General features: G+C 36.4%; 2 pseudogenes; both read right to left on the reverse strand.

Moving 5' to 3' along the window:
* Positions 1-341: 341 nt before the first annotated feature.
* Positions 342-1,015, reverse strand: LOC134739515 (UBX domain-containing protein 2A-like; annotated as a pseudogene).
* Positions 1,016-10,498: 9,483 nt separating this feature from the next.
* Positions 10,499-13,756, reverse strand: LOC134739516 (UDP-glucuronosyltransferase 2B15-like; annotated as a pseudogene).
* Between the last annotated feature and the right edge of the window lie 6,066 nt (positions 13,757-19,822).

Consider the following 19,822-nt stretch of genomic DNA (forward strand, 5'->3'; position numbering starts at 1 on the left):
GGGATGCTGGGACAGAAGGTTGGGGCTGAGGGCAGAATGTGATGGTGGCATGCAGCTAAGGGCAGGGCCAGGGCAGGTGTCCCTAAGATTGTACCAACTTTTGTGAATATTTGTATTTTCCTCGTGGAATAAAAAGGCTCATGTAATTAATCTCCATATATATATACATTCATATATATATGTATATATATATACAGAGAGAGAGAGTAGTATATACATACACAGCATGTATGCATATATACTCCCTTTTTTCTGGGAGTTTTTCCACTCATTTCTATTCACCAATGCAATGCCTTTGTGCCACGTATGTGAAGAAATTTTCGTCTGCTCTAGCAAAGACCTTATCTGGCACAGAAGCTGTCAGGGAAACAATTACTTGGTTGAATTTGCAGGAGGGAAAAGGGGAGACTTCTTTGAGATCCCTGGTATTTTTTATGAAGACTTTATATGGCTTACCCTGTGAGAAATGTTAAATTTCTGGGCAATCCTTGGCTAACCAGATCTGTATATTAGTAGTATGTTCCAAGTTGTTCAGCAGAACAGCAGACAAATTATTTTTATTTTTAATTTCAATACTCTTTGCTTTAGAAACAATTTTGCTGTGGCACTTCCTAGTGTGTGACTCTGTGTTGAAAAGGGCTGGAACTCAGGCTGCGTAGGCATGCATATTTCATTTATCTGGTCTTCAACTTAAACATTCACCTCTATAAAACTCCTCTGTAATTCTGAGGTAATTCCCCTTTTTTTGATGGAGTTCAAAAATTGCTGACTTGCACTGTTGGGAAATCATCACTGACTGTGATTTCATTTTTCCATACTTTTATATTTACATCTAACTGCTTTTTCTGTTCAGTGGGAGACAAGCAGTTGGAACCAACCTTCTGAGCTTCTTCAAAAAGGCTATCAACAAAATATTCACAATTTGTTTGTTGATTGTCACTGAGAGATTGATTGTCAGATCCTGTTTCACAAACCCATTCTTTTTTATACTTTTGAGATTATCTACCTCTTTCATTCTCTTGTGTCTTATTCTGGGCAGGGTCTCCTGGCCTCAGCCTCAGTCAGCTCAGGGGCCATGAGCATCCTTTGGCCCTGGGCTCCGCCTGGCTGCAACCCTTTGAACTGGGAGCCTGCTGCTCCAGACCTCCTTAGGTTCTGCCGCGGCAAGCTAGGATACTGACGACCTCTCTAGGTCTCTGCCAGGCACCAGACACCAAAAGTGTGCTGATGCAGGCTCAATTGATTTGCTTTTAAATTGGTAATTAAACCTACACCTTTATCTAAAGATCATTTGGAAGATTTTGTTCTCATACTTGGTCAGATAATAAACAAATGATTTGTCAAAAGATACATTTTAGAAACATTTTATGAATTCAAAAAATTTGAGGGAAATATTTGGGTTGTTCTAGAAGCTCTGTCAAGATGTAGTTTTAATCAAGAAACTTATGTCAAAAGTTTAAGAATCAAGCCTTAATATTATTCTTGCAGATGTCCTTGGTAAAATCTACTGGTGGGGATAATTAAAATACACATTGTATATACTTTGTATTTCCTTTTTGGCCTTTTTTTTTTTTTTTTTTTAATGGAGTCTGTCATCCAGGCTGGAGTGCTAGAGTGCAGTGGCACAATCTTCGCTCACCACAACCTCTGCCTTCCAGATTCAAGCAATTCTCATGCCTCAGCCTCCTGAGTAGCTGGGACTACAGGTGTGCCCCACCACGCCTGGCTGATTTTTTGTATTTTTATTAAAGATGGGGTTTCATCATGTTGGCCAGGCTGGTCTTGAACTCCTGACCTCAGGTGATTTCTCCACCTCAGCCTCCCAAAGTGCTGGGATTACAGGTATGAGCCCCTGTGCCCAGCCCAGTGTGGAGCTTCTATTCCCTCCTTTCTATGTACCTGTGGTTCTGTCAGAATTAAGTGATCAAATAACATTAATGGAGAAGGTAAAAATGTATGATAAGATATCAGAAAGATAGTGGGATAGAAAGCCAGTAACTCATGTCTCCCCTTGCAACAACAAGAATTTTTCACACAACCACAGATAAAAGACTCTTTAGTTTTGGTATTCAGGTAGGGTGTTGTGAAACCCCTGTGTAGCCCAAGATCTAGCAAGGGCATTTTGAGAATACATACCAGAACTCAGGTATTAGACTCACTTATAATGCCAGAAACAGCCCCATTTCCCAAAAAGCTTGTCTACAACCCTGTTTGGCCTTGAGCCTGTAATCAAAATTATCTTCCCAGGAGTCCAGGAGGAATCATTCTCACTAGTGCCTTAGCAGAAAAGCTTATCTGTCCACCAACATTGGTCTCAGCAGCAGAATTGACAGTTATCTTGTAACTCAGGGGCAACCCCTTCAGTTGTGGTGCCAGATTATTACTGCTTGGGCAAGGACATAGAAGGAGACTCACCCATGTCTTTCAGTCCAGTAATTACCTGTCCATCTGAGTGTGTGACAGGCCTGTCAATCTTCATTCAAACAGAAATTATGAGGAAGCCTAGTTTCAGCTCTAGCATTTCTTGCTGCAGTTGGAGAACTATCCTACACACATAGGAAATTGCTGGGAGTTGCTTGTCCACCTGCTAATGAGGTAGGCTGACCATCCTCCTTCTGCAGTGAATCCCTGGGGATCCCAGCCCCAGCTCCAACCTTCCTTTCTGCAGTCAGGGACCTTCCCTGCTCATGCAGAAAACTATTGGGAAACACATGTGCCTGGGCCACCATCCAGGCTCACCAGTCTCTGCTCCCAGAGCATATTCTGGGAGTGGGAAAGGCAGTCACAGCTCCAACCCCTCTTGCTACATTCAAAGAACTGCTTCTGCTTTTCAAGAAAGACAAAAGAGACAAGAGACAAAAGAGCAGAAGGCTATTCAAAGAAATAGTAGCAGAAAACTTTCATAACTTGGAGAAGATATAAACATCCAGGTAGAGTTAGGTAAAATAAACCAACAAGATACAACATAAATAAGATTACTCTAATATATATTATAATCAAACTCTCAAAAGTCAAAGACAGCTGCTGAAAGCAGAAAGATAAAAGAAGTAAAATGCATGTAAATGAATTACAAGACATCTGGCAACAGACTTCTCTGGAGAAACCTTGTCAGCCACGATAGTGTCAGACAATACATTCAGAGTGCCTAAGGTAAAAAAAAAAACAAAAAACCTGCCAATCAAAAATACTGTATCCAGTATTAGAAATGCTATCCTTTAGAAATGAAGTAGAGATAAAGACTTTCCAGACAGGCTGAGTAAATCTAGCATCACCAGACGTGTCCTACAAGAAATGCAAAAATGAGTTATTCAAACTGAAGGGAAAAGATGTTTCTGCATAACAAGAAATCATCTGAAGATAGAAACTTCACTGGAAAATGTAAGCAGGAAGACAAATTCAGAATACTTTAACACTGTAATTGTAGTGTGTAAACCACTTATATCTTCAGTATAAATACTAAAAGATAAAACAATAGAAAGTAATAATAACTACAACAATTTATTAAGAGATTGGAAATAAAAGAATGTAAATTGTGGCATCAAAAACTTAAAATACAAGGAAATATTGCAGTGAAAGTATACAGGGGTTTTTGTTTGTTTGCTTCTCTTTCAAATCGAAGATAATTGTATTGGTTTAAAATAACTTTTTATAAGATATTTTTCTCTCCGTTCCAAGATGGCCAAACAGGAACAGCCCTGGTCTGCAACTCACAGCATGATCAAAGCAGAAGATGGGTGGTTTCTGCATTTCCAATGGAGGTACCTCGTTAATCTCTTTGGGACTGGATGGACAGTGGGTGCAGCCCATGGAGGGCAAGCTGAAGTGTAAGGGGTCAGGGTGTTTCCCTTTCCCAGGAAGGGAAGCTGTGACAGACTGTACCTGGAAAAATGGGGCACTCCTGCCCAAATATTGCACTTTTCCCAGGGTCTTAGCAACTGGCAGACAAGGAGATTCTCTCCCGTGCCTGACTTGGGGGGTCCCATGCCCATGGAGCTTTGCTCACTGCTAGCACAGCAGTCTGAGATTAAATTGTGAGGCAGCAGCCTGCCTGCAGGAGGGGCATCCATCATTGCTGAGGCTTGAGTAGGTAAACAAAGCAGCAGAGAAGCTTGAACTGGGTGGAGTACATGGAAGCTCAGCAAGGCCTACTGCCTCTAGACTCCACCTTTGTGGACAGGGCATAGCTGAACAAAAAGCAGCAGACAACTTCTGCAGACTTAAATGTCCCTGTCTGACAGCTCTGGAGAGGGCAGTGGTTCTCCCAGCATGGAGTTTGAGCTCTGAGAACAGACAGACTCCCTCTTCAAGTGTGTCCCTGATCCCTGTGTAGCCTAACTGAGAGACACCTCCCAGTAGGGGCCAACGGACACCTCATATAGGTGGGTGTGTCTCTGGGATGAAGCTTCCAGAGGAAGGATTGGGCAGCAATATTTGCTGTTCTGCAATATTTGCTGTTCTGCAGCCTCCACTGGTGATACCCAGGCAAACGGGGTCTGGAGTGGACCTCCAGCAAACTCCAACAAACTTGCAGCTGAGGGACCTACCTGTTAGAAGGAAAACCAACAAACAGAAAGGAATAGCATCAACATCAACACAGAGGACATCCACATCAAAACCCTATCTGTAGGTCACCAACATCAAAGACCAAAGGTAGATAAAACCACAAAGATGGGGAGAAACCAGAGCAGAAAAGCTGAAAATTCTAAAAATCAGAATGCCACTTCTCCTCAAAAGGATCGCAGCTCCTCACCAGCAACAGAACAAAGCTGGACAGAGAATGACTTGATGAGTTGATAGAAGTAGGCTTCAGAAGGTCATTAATAACAAACTTCTCCAAGCTAAAGGAGCATGTTTGAACTCATCGCAAGGAAGCTAAAAACCTTGAAAAAAAGATTAGACAAATGGATAATTAGAATAAACAGTGTAGGGAAGACATTAAATGACCTGATGGAGCTGAAAACTGTGGCACAAGACTTCATGACACATGCACAAGGTTCAATAGCTGATTCAAGCAAGTGGAAGAAAGGGTATCAGTGATTGAAGATCAAATTTATGAAATAATTTTGAGAAGACAAGGTAAGAGAAAAAAGAAGAAAAAGAAATGAACAAAGCCTGCAAGAAATATGGGATTATGTGAAGAGACCAAATATACATTTGATTGGTGCACCTGAAAGTGATAGGGAGAATGGAACCAAGTTGGAAAACACTCTTCAGGACATTATCCAGGAGAACTTCTCCAACCTAGAAAGGCAGGCCAACATTCAAATTCAGGAAATACAGAGAACACCATAAAGAGACTCCTTGAGAAGAGCAACCCCAAGACACATAATTGTCAGGTTCACCAAAGTTGAAATGAAGGAAAAAATGTTAAGAGGAGCCAGAGAGAAATGATGGGTTACCCACAAAGGGAAGTCCATCAGACTAACAGCATATCTCTTGGCAGAAACTCTACAAGCCAGAAGAGAGAGGGGGCCAATACTCAACATTCTTAAAGAAAAGAATTTTTAACCCAGAATTTCATATCCAGTCAAACTAAGCTTCATAAGTGAAGGAGAAATAAAATACTTTACAGACAAGCAAATGCTGAGGATTTTGTCCCCACCAGAACTGCCTTAAAAGAGCTCCTGAAGGAAGTACTAAATATGGAAATGAACAACTGGTGCCAGCCACTGCAAAAACATGCCAAATTGTAAAGACCATCGATGCTAGGAAGAAACTGCATCAACTAACAGGCAAAATAACTAGCTAACATCACAATGACAGGATCAAATTCACACATAACAATTTTAACCTTAAAGGTAAATCGGTTAAATGCCCCAATTAAAAGACAAAGACCAGCAAATTGGATAAAGAGTCCAGACCCATCAGTGTGCTATATTCAGGAGACCCATCTCACATACAGAGACACACATAGTCTCAAATAAAGTGTTGGAGGAAGATCTAACAACCAAACAGAAAACAAAAAAAGCAGGGGTTGCAATCCTAGTCTCTGATAAAACAGACTTTAAACAAGCAAAGATCAAGAGACAAAGAAAGCCATTACATAATGATAAACGGATCAATTCAACAAGAAGAGCTAACTATTCTAAATATATATGCACCCAATACAGGAGCACCCACATTCACAAAGCATGTCCTTAGAGACCTAAAAAGAGACTTAGCCTCCCACACAATAGTAATGGGAGACTTTAACACCCCACTGTCAGTATTAGACATATCAACAAAACAGAAGGTTAACAAGGATATTCAGGACTTGAACTCAGCTCTGCAACAAGCAGACCAAATAGACATCTACAGAACTCTCCACCCAAACATCAACAGAATATACATTCTTCTTGGCACCACATCACTCTTATTCCAAAATTGGCCACATAGTTGGAAGTAAAGCCCTCTGCAGCAAAAGTAAAAGAACAGAAATAACAACAAACTGTCTCTCCGACCACAGTACCATCAAATTAGAACTCAGGATTAAGAAACTCACTCAAAACCACACAACTACATGGAAACTCAACAACCTGCTCCTGCATGACTACTGTGTAAATAACAAAATGCAGGCAGAAGTAAAGATGTTCTTTGACACCAATGAGAACAAAGACACAATATACCAGAATCTCTGGGACACATTTAAAGCAGTGTGTAGAGGGAAATTTATAGCACTAAATGCCCACAAAAGAAAGCAAGAAAAATCTAAAATCAACACCCTAACATCACAATTAAAAGAACTAGAGAAGCAAGAGCAAATACATTCAAAAGCCAGCAGAAGGCAAGAAATACCTAAGATTAGAGCAGAACTGAAGGATATAGAGACACAAAAAAACCCTTCAAAAAATCAACGAATCCAGGAGCTGGTTTTTTGAAAAGATCAACAGCAAGTATTGTAGAACAGAAAACATTGCTGCCTGATCCTTCCTCTGGAAGCTTAGTCTCAGAGGGGCACCTGATTGTATGAGGTGTCAGTCGGCCCCTACTCAGAAGTGTCTCCCAGTTAGGCTACCCAGGGGTCAGAGACCCATTTGAGGAGGCAGTCTGTCCATCTCAGAGCTCAAACACCATGGTGGGAGAACCACTGCTCTCTTTAAAGCTGTCAGACAGGGATGTTTAAGTCTGCAGAAGTTTCTGCTGCCTTTTGTTCAGCTATGCCCTGCCACCAAAGGTGGAGTCTACAGAGGTAGGCAGGCCTCCTTGAGCTGTGGTGGGCTCCACCCAGTTTAAGCTTCTTGGCTGCTTTGTTTACCTACTCAAGCCTCAGCAATGGTGAATGCCCCTCCCCTAGCCAGTCTGCCTCCTTGCAGTTGGATCTTGGACTGTTGTGCTAGCAGTGAGCAAGGCTCCATGGGCATGGGACCCGCTGAGCCAGGCATGGGTTATAATGTCCCGGTGTGCTGTTTGCTGAGACCATTGGAAAAGTGCAGTATTAAGGCGGGAGTGTCCCGATTTTCCTGGTAGAGACTGTCATGGCTTCCCCTGACTAGGAAAGGGAAATCCCCCAACCCCTTACACTTCCAAGGTGAGGCGATGCCCTGCCCTGCTTCAGCTTGCCTTCCATGGGCTGCACCCACTGTCCAACCAGTCCCAGTGAGATGAACTAGGTATCTCAGTTGAAAATGCAGAAATCACCTGTCTTCTGTGTTGATCATGCTGGGAGCTGCAGACCAGAGCTGTTCCTATTCAGCCATCTTGGTTCATCACTGTAGACACGTTTCAAAGGAAGATACACAAGCAGCCAACAAGCATATGAACAAAAAGGTCAATATCACTGATCATTAGGGAAATGCAAATTGAAACCACAGTGAGATACCACTGATCATTAGATAAATGCAAATCAAAACCACAGTGAGATGCTATTTCACACTAGTTAGAATGGCTATAATTAGTCAAAAAATAGCAGATACTGGTGGGGTTGCAGAGAAAAGGGAACACTTATACACTGTTGGTGGGAGTGTAAATTAGTTCAACCATTGTGGAAAGAGGTGTGGTGATTACTCAAAAAGCTAAAAGCAGAACTACCATTTAACCCAGCAATCCTATTACTGGATATATGCCCAAAGGAATATATATCATTCTACCATAAAGACACATGTACATTTATGTTCATTGTAGCACTGTTCACAATAGCAAAGACATGGAATCAACCTAAATGCCCACAGTGGTAGACTGGATAAAGAATATGTGGTACATATATACCATGGAATACTATGCAGCCATAAAAAAGAATGAGATCATGTCCTTTGCAGGAACATGGATGGAGCTGGAGACCATTATCCTTCGCAAACTAACACAGGAACAGAAAACCAAATGCTGCATGTACTCACTTATGAGGAGGAGCTAACTGATGAGAACACATGGATGCAAAGAGGCAATAGACACTAGGGTCTACTTGAGGGTGGAGGGTTGGGGAGAAGAATAGAATCAGAAAAAATAACTATTGGGTCCTAGGATTTGTGCCTGGGTGATGAAATAGTCTGCACAACAAACTCCCATGACAGGAGATCACCTATATTAGAAGCCTGGACTTTTACCCCTGAAGCTAAAGTATGTTTTATTTAAAAAAAATCTTAAGAAAGAAACGTAAAGTCAAAAGTTTTGTGAATATTATGTCAAAATTATGTGATCATTTTGCTGCTGTTCCTTTTTTAAAAAATGCATTTTTTTCTCTCTCTGTAAAATAATAGTGTTCCCTTTCCAATGGAAACATACTTTCAGATCCTAATCACTGGGGTAAACATTCTTTTTAAAACTATTGTTTACAAAAGTAAAAATCTGACTTTGTCCATGCAGATCAGATATTGACAAGTATTTTTCAACAACATAATTTTAACCTTATGACATCAGTTTTAATAGCAGTCATTATACTATTATTCCAGGTGATTCATGGGACACCTGGGTACTCTGTGTAATGGAAGTTATCTGTAGCCACACTTAATATGACATGTTCAATGTTTTGTCTCACAAGCTTACTGCTTAGAGTCTTCTTCATCCACCCAATATTGAAGTAATGAAATGGCTGTTAATAGATTCATCACTGATCTCATTCTGTGACATCTTTATCAGAATAATATAAAATCAATGTAAGAAATTTTGTGAAATTATGAAAATTTAGGAAAAAATAAATTTCATTTATAAAATCTGTGTGCTTTCATTATGGTTTACTGTATTTATACAACTCAATGTACATATATTATTTTTATATAAAAATTTTTTTATCTCATTGCATATGTCTTTTCTTCTGACACAAAAATTGTGATATTTTTCTGTTCATCATTTTGTTCCATAGTATTCAACAATACCTGTACTATGGCTGACAGTGTAATTTAACATTTTTTGATAAAATAATTGTAATGGCATGGTATACACATTGTATAGATTTTAAATCATTTCTCAATGTAAAATACTTGAATTATCTCCAGTGTTTATTTTATGAATGTCTGCCAGAAATATTGAATCTGACCATCATGATTTAGTTGTTCTCTGTATAGTTTCATATGAGTATATTACAAAGCCAATGTCTATATGCATTTTTATAATACTTAATACTTTTCCCCAAGTGTCTGATTCTTTTAAAATATGTAAACATTATCTGAGAATCTAATACATAATGGAAAAGCAAGCAAATTTGTGACAAAAATTATTTTATGTAAGAAAGAAGCAGAGGACAGGCTGCACAACTATTGACTTGGATTCGAAAATATCTTCTGCAAATGAATAACCACAGCTAGTATTAGTATTTATCACTATTGTACTAATAGTCATTCTTGCCCTTGTCTTCCTTCTCCACCTACTTTCTTCCCCCTTCTAATGGCACCATCACTTTCCTCTAATGTGAATGGGGAAATTTTTTGAGAATAAGGTTAGAGTGCATAGAATTTTCATTGGTCTTACCTCTGCCTTTGTCCTTTGGGAAATTACCACATAGAGCCTATGCAATTTTCATTCAACATAAACATTGGGATTTAAATCGACTAAGATTTCAGTTTTCTGTTGCTGCTAATAAGAAGGTAGACAAAAAGATCTCTTAAAGATTATATAATAAAGTAGTGAGGAATGCTTGCTTTCTACTTATGTCTCAAAACAATAACATTAAAGTAAAATATATGAGGTTCTTTTGTTTCTTCATAAGGAAGATCATCCTATATCCTGACAGAACTCTTTTGTAAATCTCAGTGTAGTTTTCAGATGCAAGTGGTAGACATTATTTAGATCTTACTATATATGCATTGTTCATTTTTTTTTGGTGCTTCTCGTTCAGGCAGCTGTGATGATGATTCCCAGGTTTCTCAGAGATTTTTACTGAGGTGTCCTATAGGCTTGGCAAAAGGCAGAAAACATTAAAAGGGTAAGCTGACCCTTTTATGCTCTAAGATATAAACCTCTGGGATCTCACTGACTAATGTTTTAAATGCTAGAGTGAAAGCAAGTAAACATTGGCTTTGGCTGCGAATATTCTGGTGGCACACATTTATGTCATTGAGGAATAGTGTACCTTGAAAAGCCTTAACCCTTACACCGTTAGCATTTCATCTTGTTCATCTGACTGCCCAAACATCTATATTTAAACAAGTCCACAGGGGATCTGTTCTCTAGGACTTTGCTGGAGAACCTTGATGTGTTGGCAAACTGTTCCTATTAATATAAAAATTATATCTCAAGTGGCTGGCATATGTTAACTAATGGATACTATTAATAGTAATAACAAAAATAAAAATCATTACAATATTACTACTATTTGAATCACTATGTACCAGAGACATTTTAAGTGTTTTATCTGTATTAAGAATATTTTCAACACAACACAATAGGAATTAATTGCCATTATTATAGAAGTAGGCATAATTATCTCTATCAACATTCTAGTCCACTTTTCCATTATCTGTTGCATAAACTCATGCAAAATCTTCTAAATGATCTCCACTTTTCACAATCTGGCCTTTTTGCAATGTAATCCATTGACAACATTGAGAGCTTTTAAAAGAAAGGAAATCTGATCATATCTCTCCATTTCTTAACGCTGTGCAGTAGCTCCCCTTTGCCCTTAATAGACACTTTGATCTCCTTATAATTATATTGCTTCAATTTACCTCTCTAGTGACATCTGCTACTTTACTCAGCTTTTTCCTGCATACTAATTAGAAATCTTGGGAACTGCCTTTACTTCACCACCTGCTGTTCTTTTTGTGTTTTCCTCTCCCTCTCATTTTTTCACCTATTCCTGCACATTATTGAGGACTCACTTTATCAATGACTTTGAGATCTCTTCTAGATGTTTCCTTAGCATTGTGATCTTATAACACTTTTAGACTTTTCCTTTTTACTTGCTTATAGTCTATCTTTCAAAGTACAATGTAAGGCATGAGGGAGCAGAAAGTGCCGACATTTCTTCTCTGAAAATCGAGCACTTATCTGTGGTTTGTGCTGATCACTTCATAAACATTCTTTGAAGGAATGACTTATACTTTTTTTTTACATTGCACAATGAAGACTTTCATTGAATCAACCCTGTTTTCAGAGTCTCTTTAGTATCCCTCTTTGATATTTAATGACACTAAAGTTTACACAGTTGTGATGATATAGAAACATATGAGATTCTAATGGTAGGTCGCTGTCCTCGACCTCCCGTATTTCTCTTATTGTGAGTCAAACACTCTGAATGAAAACATATCTGCCTATTCCTTCTGAAATGCATAGCAAATAAATCAAATGGGAATACATTTACCTTAGGCAGGATTTTGGCTGGTTTACAGTAGAGTTCCCCCACAAAATCGACATTTGGTAAGAGTGGGTGAAGAAATTCAAAATCCCAGTACATTTGAATGAGCCACATTTCAGCTTTCCCCATTATCTGAAATAATGTAGATTAATAAAATAAATATATACATATCTTTTTATATAGAAGCATAACAATTTTCATACATTGCGTGTTAGTTATACATAAGGAAAGCAAAGTGTTCAGATAATTAAGAGGAAATTACATATTTAATGTAACATTAGTATATTCACAATCACAAATAGTTATTGAAATAAGCCACTATGGACTTAAATATGCATTTGTTTCCTCTCTAAAGCTGCAGTGGTAACCAATATACATTTAAACAGATCTTTGAGCTCCACGATTAATTAATCTTACTATACTCATAAAAAAAGCTTTCTACAAAGCGCAAAATCTAGTTTCCACAATTTATCAAGTCAGTCCCTTGATTCTTGGTTCTCCAAGTGAACTGTGTTTTCTGAGAGTATGGCTGAAATCCTTGAACATACTACTGCTTCTAGTTCATGTTAAGATTTTAACAATATTAGTTGTAAAATACATACATTTAAAAATGATAGCTAGTATATTTTCAGAATTTATTGAAACAGATATGTGCTCCCCCTTAACTTGGCCCATATTTTCCCTAATAAAGAGATGTAGTATAATAAAATATAGATTAAAAGCTTGAATGTTCACTTTCAACAAGGTTTTAGTTCACAAAGCCAATAATTTCCAAGTTGTTAGTGAACAATGTACAAACACTAGAAAACTCAAATTTTAGGTTTCTGTTTCTGAAATAGAGCCAGTACACCTCTCAACTGTGAAGCAATCCTTCTGTTTATAGAGAAAAATATTTTAATACCTAAATAAGAAAACTGAGGTACACAAAGAGAAAGAACTTTCTCAATGCTGCATTAATAGTTATGCTAGAAATATGTGTGGCTCCTCATCTAAATGTCTGCCTTCATCAAGTTGTTTATTGATATATGTATTGCCTTTTTAAAGATGAAAAAAGTATAGTAAGATACATATGTAGTTGCTTAAAGAAATCATAAGCGCTTTACTTCATAGTTCTTTTTTTTTTTAAATTCTTGTACCGTCCTATAGGAGTGATGGTCAAAGGGTTCTAACTGAGCCTATAATATCAACATTTCTATAATATTTGTGAGATTGATAGATCATCTTACATTTGCAATTCATCATTTCATTTAAAAAACACTATCCTCTTACATTATATACACTCACCTTCAAAGGCAAAAGGAAAGTTAGGACTTATTAACTATTGATTAGAAACATGACTTACCTAGAACTTCACTGTAAAACTTCTCCCACTTCTCGTATCAAATGTTTGAAACCAAATGTCAAAATAAAGCACATGTATTAGATTTTTAATCCTCTCCACGAATGTCATTTTATCACTTAATTCTGACAGAACAACAGGTATGTGGGAAGTGGGGAATAGAAGTCCTCCACTATACTTCTCAAGTGTGTAGCCAGGAGACTGTCAACAAAGGACATGTATTTAACATGCCCTTAACATGCTCAGCTAGCAGTTCACCACAGGGACCAAAGGCATCTGCAAGAACAACATCAAACTTTGACTCTTGTAGTTTTGTCATAATTTTCTTGTTCAAAACTACATCTTTACAGAGATTATTAGCACAGTCTGTAGATTCCCAAAAGAGTTCTTGTGCTTGGAAAAATATGACCAAAATGCATCTTTTGGAAGATCATATATCCATCTATTGATCATTTTCACAAAAAGACCTTCAAAATTATTTTTAATTAGAGATGTTGGATGAACCTAAAATTTAATAGCAGATGATTTACTAGGGTGAATAATAACGGAAGTCGGAGATGACAGTACAGTCATCTTATGGCCTCTCCAAACAAGTTCATCCAGGATTGTCTTTATATCATCCAATGGCTGTATTCTGTGGGCCACACCAGCACCTTTCCACAACTCCCAGAGCTAAAGTAACAACTGAGTTGTGTCGGGAGAATATTTGACATCAATTTCACAGTCCTCCTGGTGCAATGCAATGTTTCTTTTCAAATCGCTGTTTCTTTCTGTCTTTCTCATACTTACATCTGAAGATAAATCAATCAAGTGAAAGTATAACTGCTACAATTCAAAGTAGCAGTTACCATATAATTTCTAAATTACCATAGGAATTGTCTGTTACCATATAATTTCTAAATTACCATAGGAATTTCCAGATTGTTTTTCACAGTGGTTGCTTCATTTTCCATTCTCACCAGCAATGTATAAGAATTTTAATGTCTTCCCAACCTTGCCAACACTTGGGATTATATTTCATTTGATTATAGCCAGTGTGAATGAAGTGATATCTCATTATGTCTTACCTTTCCTTGATATGAAATCATGTTGAGCATGTTTTGCTTAATTTTGATTGAATTATTTGTCTTCTTATGGACTTGTGTTTTTAATATGTTTTTGATATAAGAACCTTACCACATATATAATTTCCTTGTTTTTTTTTTATTCTTTGGGCTATCCTTTTACTTTCTTAATGGTGTTCATTGAAGCACAAAAGTATTGATTTTGATGAAGTCCAACTAATCAATTTTAATTTGGTTGCTTTTATTTTTGATTTTATATCTCACAAACCATTTCCAAGTTACAAAAATTAGTACCTGCTATTTATTATTAGAGTTTTATAGTTCTAGTGCTTACATTTAGGTTTTTGATCACCTTTGAATTAGCTTTCATAAATGATTTGAGGTAGAGGGTCCCAACTTAATTATTTTGTATATGGATAATCATTTTTCCCACTTATATTTGTTGAATAATCTATTCTTTCACCCTTAAATAGTTTTGAAACTTTTGTCAAGAACTTTAAATGAATGGGTGTATTTCTATATTCTAAAATCCATTCCGTTGATCTACATGTGTATCTGTAAGCCCGTATCACACTCTCAGGAATATCGTATATTTGTATTTGTCTTTAAAAGCAGGAAATGTAAGTTTTCCAGCTTTTTTTTTATTTTAAATTGTTTCAGTTTTTTAAAAATTTTTTTCTTCTTGTCTTTTTTCTTTAAGAGGTAGAGGTGTTACTATATTGCCCAGACTAGATTCAAATTTCTGGGCTCAAGCAATCCTCCCAACACAGCCTCTTGAGTAGCTGGAATTATAGATGTGTTTCACTACATCTAGCTTCTTTTGGCTATTAGTATGTCTCTTGAATATGTATATAAATTTCAGAATCAGCTTGTCTGTTTATGCAAAGAAGTGATCTGGGATTTTAATAGGGATTGCATTGATTTGGTATTTGAATTTGCAGAGTAGAGTATGGTCCTTATCACAATATTAGGTGTTTCAATAAATGAAAATGTGATGGCTTGCTATTTATTTAGATGTTCTTATTTCCACAGTATTTTGTAGATTTTGTTACAGTGGCTAGCTAGTCAGACACAAACAGGGCAGAAGAGGGCTCCCACACCCTATCAGGAAAGTCAGGTGATCATCAGCTAATGGTCAGGCAGTTGTCACACTGTCTCTCTAAAATAATAATGGTTGCAGCCAGCCAGGGAAAGGCAGATTTCCTATAGATAGAAAAAATCAAATCTGGTAATCAGCAGCTTCCTGATAAGATCTCAGGAGTTGGGTGGGTGGGCCCACACATGCACATTAAGAGGCCAAATGGTGGAGTACGACATTCCGGGGGCTCCAGAAAAGGGAAGAATGCCTCAGGGGAGCATGCATATGACTCCAGTAAACATACTGTGCATGCTCATCTCCTAAGTGCTAGCAGGCCATCACACATATCAGCAGGTCACCCTAAGGAAATAATTAAGGAAAATGGAATCAGGATCCTGGAAATATGCCAACATATAAAACCCTAAGTCAAAGGTCAAACACTGCACTTTACCTTCTAAATGGCCACTTGGATATACCCCAAGTGTACTTTCCTTTCTTTCCTGCTATAAACCTTTTTAATAAATTTTCACTTCTGTTCTGAAACTTGTCCTGGTCTCTTTTTTTGCCTTGTGCCCCTCGATCAAATTCTTTCTTCTGAGGAGGCAAGAATGCAGGTTGCTGCAGAACCATAAACATTTGCTGCAGTAACCACCACTGGTAATAATTTCACATTGAGAGTTGTACAATTTTTTGTTAAACATTGCTAAGAATTATATTTTTTCATGGTATTATAAGGGTGATTGTTTAATCTTCATTTTAGTTTAAATTTCCAATGCAATTGTGGAGATTTTTTGTTTGCTTATCTTGTATCCCAAAATCTTGTTTTATTGGTTTACTTGAATATTTTTTAGTGGATTTATAAAAATTTCCTATTACTAGATCATGATATATGCCAATAGAGATAGTTTAACTTCTTTCTTTCTAATGTGGATTCCTTTTATTTCATTTTCTTTCTTATTTATTGACTGAAAGTTCTACTGCAATATTGAGTGGAAGTGAGAAGAGCCAATTTAGTGTGATGTTAGCTGTGTATTTTTTTATAGATACTATTGATCAGTTTTAGGATGTTCCCCTTTACTTCTAGTTTAAGTGTTCTTATGATGAAGAGTATTGAATTTCATTAAATAAGTTTTTCTGCAGTTATTGAAGTGATTATGCAGTTTTTTCCTTTATTCTAATGATATGATATATTAGTTGACTTTTTCAGAAGTTAATATAACTTTGCATTCCTGGAATAAAATTCCTTTTTTTATGGCATTTAAGCTTTTCATATGTTCCTGAATTTTCCTTGCTAGTGTGAAAGGAAAATAAAAATCTTGAGACATTAAACTCACTATGTCAAAGAGAAAAGTTAATCTTGGGGAGCAAACCGTGTAAAACTGGCTCCCATTTTGTTCCTAAATAGATAAATGCAAAGATAGAAGGCCACATACCTCCCCAGAGGGCCTCCTTCCCAATTTATTCATGAGGAAATTCACAAGGCCCTAAAACAGAGTTCTCTTGAATTTTACCCTGAGAGTGTAAATTAACATTTTATATTCGCAGGTATATAAAAGACAGGACTTGAAGCCATTGTGTGGTTTTTAGCATAAGGTCTTACTGAATGGTGGTTATGTTTTCTCCTCTTTTATTTTTTGGAGGATCAATTATTTTAAATAATTGATAGAAATATAGAGCTTTGATAGTTTCTACTCTATCATTTCCAGTTATTACCCCACTATTTTTTCCTAAACAATATTTCACTGGAAGCCATCAGAAACTGGCTTTTCTTTTATGGGAGACTTTTTCTTACAGCTTCAATCTTGTTACTTGTTATTAGTTTGTTCAGGTTTTTTATTTCTTCATGGGTCTATCTTGGTTGGTTGTATGTGTCCAGGAATTTATTAATATCATCTAGGTTTTCCAATTTGTTGGTATATAATTGTTCATAATATTCTGTTATAATAATTTGTGTTTCTGTAATTTCAGTTTTTATGTCTCCTCTTTCACTTCTGATTTTATTTAATGGGTCTGTTCTCACTTTTTCTAATTTATTCTAGCTAAGAGTTTGTTGATTTTCTTACTTTTACAGAGTTTACCTTATTGTCTGTGGCTGCTTTTGTACTACAATGGAAGAGTTGTGTATGAACAAGAGTCTAAAGGATTTGCAAAGTCCAAAAATATTTACCATCTGAGGCTTTACAGAACCTATTCTGATCTCTGCTCTATAGTAAGCAGGTTCATTTTTTCCTTTAACCTTTCTATATATTCAATGCAATTTTAATAAAATAGTATAGATTTTTAGTGAGTCAGATGGTTTATGTTTAATTATGTTAATAATGAGTTAATTAATTAATCTATTTGTATTTCCATTTTATTTAGAATAGGTGAATTTGTTTGTTATGTGGAATGGTGCTTCTGTTTTACTTTTTTTCTGAGAAATCTCTAAACTGCTTTCCACAGTAATTCAACTAATTTGCATTCCACCAACAGTATATAAGCATTTCCTTTTCTCTGGATCCTCACCAGCATATGGTATTATTATTAATTTTTATTTTTTAGTAATAGCCATTATGACTAGTGTGAGATGGTCTCATTGTGGTTTTGATTTGCATTCCTATAATGATTAGTGATGTTGAGCATTTTTGTCGTATGTTTGTTGGTTCCTTGTATGTCTTCTTTTGAGAAGTACCTGTTCACATCTTTTGCCCAGTTTTTCATGGGGTTACTTGATTTTTGCTTGTTGAATTATTCAAGTTTTTTGTATATTCTAGATATTAGACCTTTAATAGATGTGTAGTTTGCTAATATTTTCTTCCATTCAATAGGTTGTTTATTCTCTTGATAATCTGCTGTGCAGAAGCTCTTCAGTTTACATCTTTCTTGTGAATTTTGAGTTTTGTTGCAATTGCTATTAAGGACTTAGTTATAAATTCTTTCCCAAGGCTGATGTCTAGAATGGTATTTCCTAGATTTTCTTCGATAATTCTTATAGCTTTAGGTCTTATATTTAAACATTTAATTCATCTTGGGTTAGTTTTTGCATGGTGAAAAGTAGAGGTCCAGTTTTGTTCTTTTTCTTATGGTTAGTAAGCTATCCCACCATCATTTATTGAATAGGGAGTCCTTTTCTCCATTGCTTATTTTTGTTGACTCAGTGATAGATGACTATAGGTCTGTTGCTGTATTTCTGGGCTCTGTATTCTGTTTCATTGATTTATGTGTCTGTTTTTGTAACAGAAACATGCTGTTTTGGTGTCTGCAGCCTTATAACATAGTTTGAAGTTGGGTAATGTGATGCCTCTGGCTTTGTTCTCTTTGCTCAGGCATTCTTCAGCTATTTGGACTAATTTTTGGTTTTATGGAAATTTTTGAATATTTTTTTCTAATTCTGTGAATAATGACATTGGCATTTTAGTAGGAATAGCATTTAATGTGTAGATGGCTTTGGTTAGGATGGTTATTTTAATGATACTGATTCTAACAACCCTGAGCATAAAATGTTCTACCATTTGTTTGAGTCATCTATGATTTATTTCAGCAGTGCTTTGTAGTTCTTGTAGAAATCTTTTGCCTCCTTGGTTCGATGTCTTTTTAAGTATATTTTGTTTGTGTGACTGCTATAGATGTGATTGTGTTCTTGATTTGACTCTCAGCCTGAATTCTTATTGGTGTATAGAAATGGTATTGATTTTTTATATTGATTTTGTATCTTGAAACATTGCTGAAGTCATTTTTCAGTTCTAGCAGGCTTTAGGCAGTCTTTAGGATTTTCTAGGTATAGAATCGTATCATCACCAAAGAGCGATACCTTCAATTCTTTTCCTATTTGGATGTCTTTTATAGCTTTCTCTTGCCTAAGTGCTCAATTAGTACATTATTGAAATAGAAAGTGCTATTATTTTAATAATTTATATTTGAAACATAAATTTAAAAAATGTATTAGCCTATGTTAAGTCCAAATTCATTGCAGAAATGTACTTATCCATTTAATAATAATAATAGTTATAGCAAATTGAATTTTGCTATATACAGCAATTACATACAGCAACTCTTTTAGCCTCAGCAATGCTATTAATTAGGTAGTGACATTACTTCATCTACATTTCACTGAAGGAGAATGTGAGGCATAGACCTGATAAGTAATTTGCTTAACTATGCATGATTCTGTAATGGTTTTGCAAAGATGAATTAGGTTATCTGGATTCAGAGTGCAAGCTCTTACCCATCATCCTATGCTGACTACTCTTTCTGGGTTACAGGTAGTTACAAAATGTAATATATATTCACATTTTTTGTAGGTATATATTAATTTTAATATTATTACAGGAGTATAACTCAAATATGTAAAAATATTTTTCTAGTTGTCTATCACTGCTTAACCAACTGCTCTCAAATGAAGGTGCTTAGAACAGCAACATTTTATCATCATCTGTTTTAATTCTAGGTTGTTGGCCAGGCTCAATTAGGTGTTTATAGCACAGCATTTCTCAGTTGGTTACTGTCCTACGGTAGCTTGGGCTAATCATCTGAAGGTTAATCACTCACATATCTGGTGATTAGTATTAAAAGTCTCAAGCTACTGGAGTGCTGGACAAATTGTGACTTCTTGGGCATACATATGTATTTCTACACCAAATGGTATATTTCTCCTGGGG

Source organism: Pongo pygmaeus, chromosome 3 (genome assembly GCF_028885625.2).
Source record: "Pongo pygmaeus isolate AG05252 chromosome 3, NHGRI_mPonPyg2-v2.0_pri, whole genome shotgun sequence".
In the NCBI taxonomy this organism is placed as follows: Eukaryota; Metazoa; Chordata; class Mammalia; order Primates; family Hominidae; genus Pongo; species Pongo pygmaeus.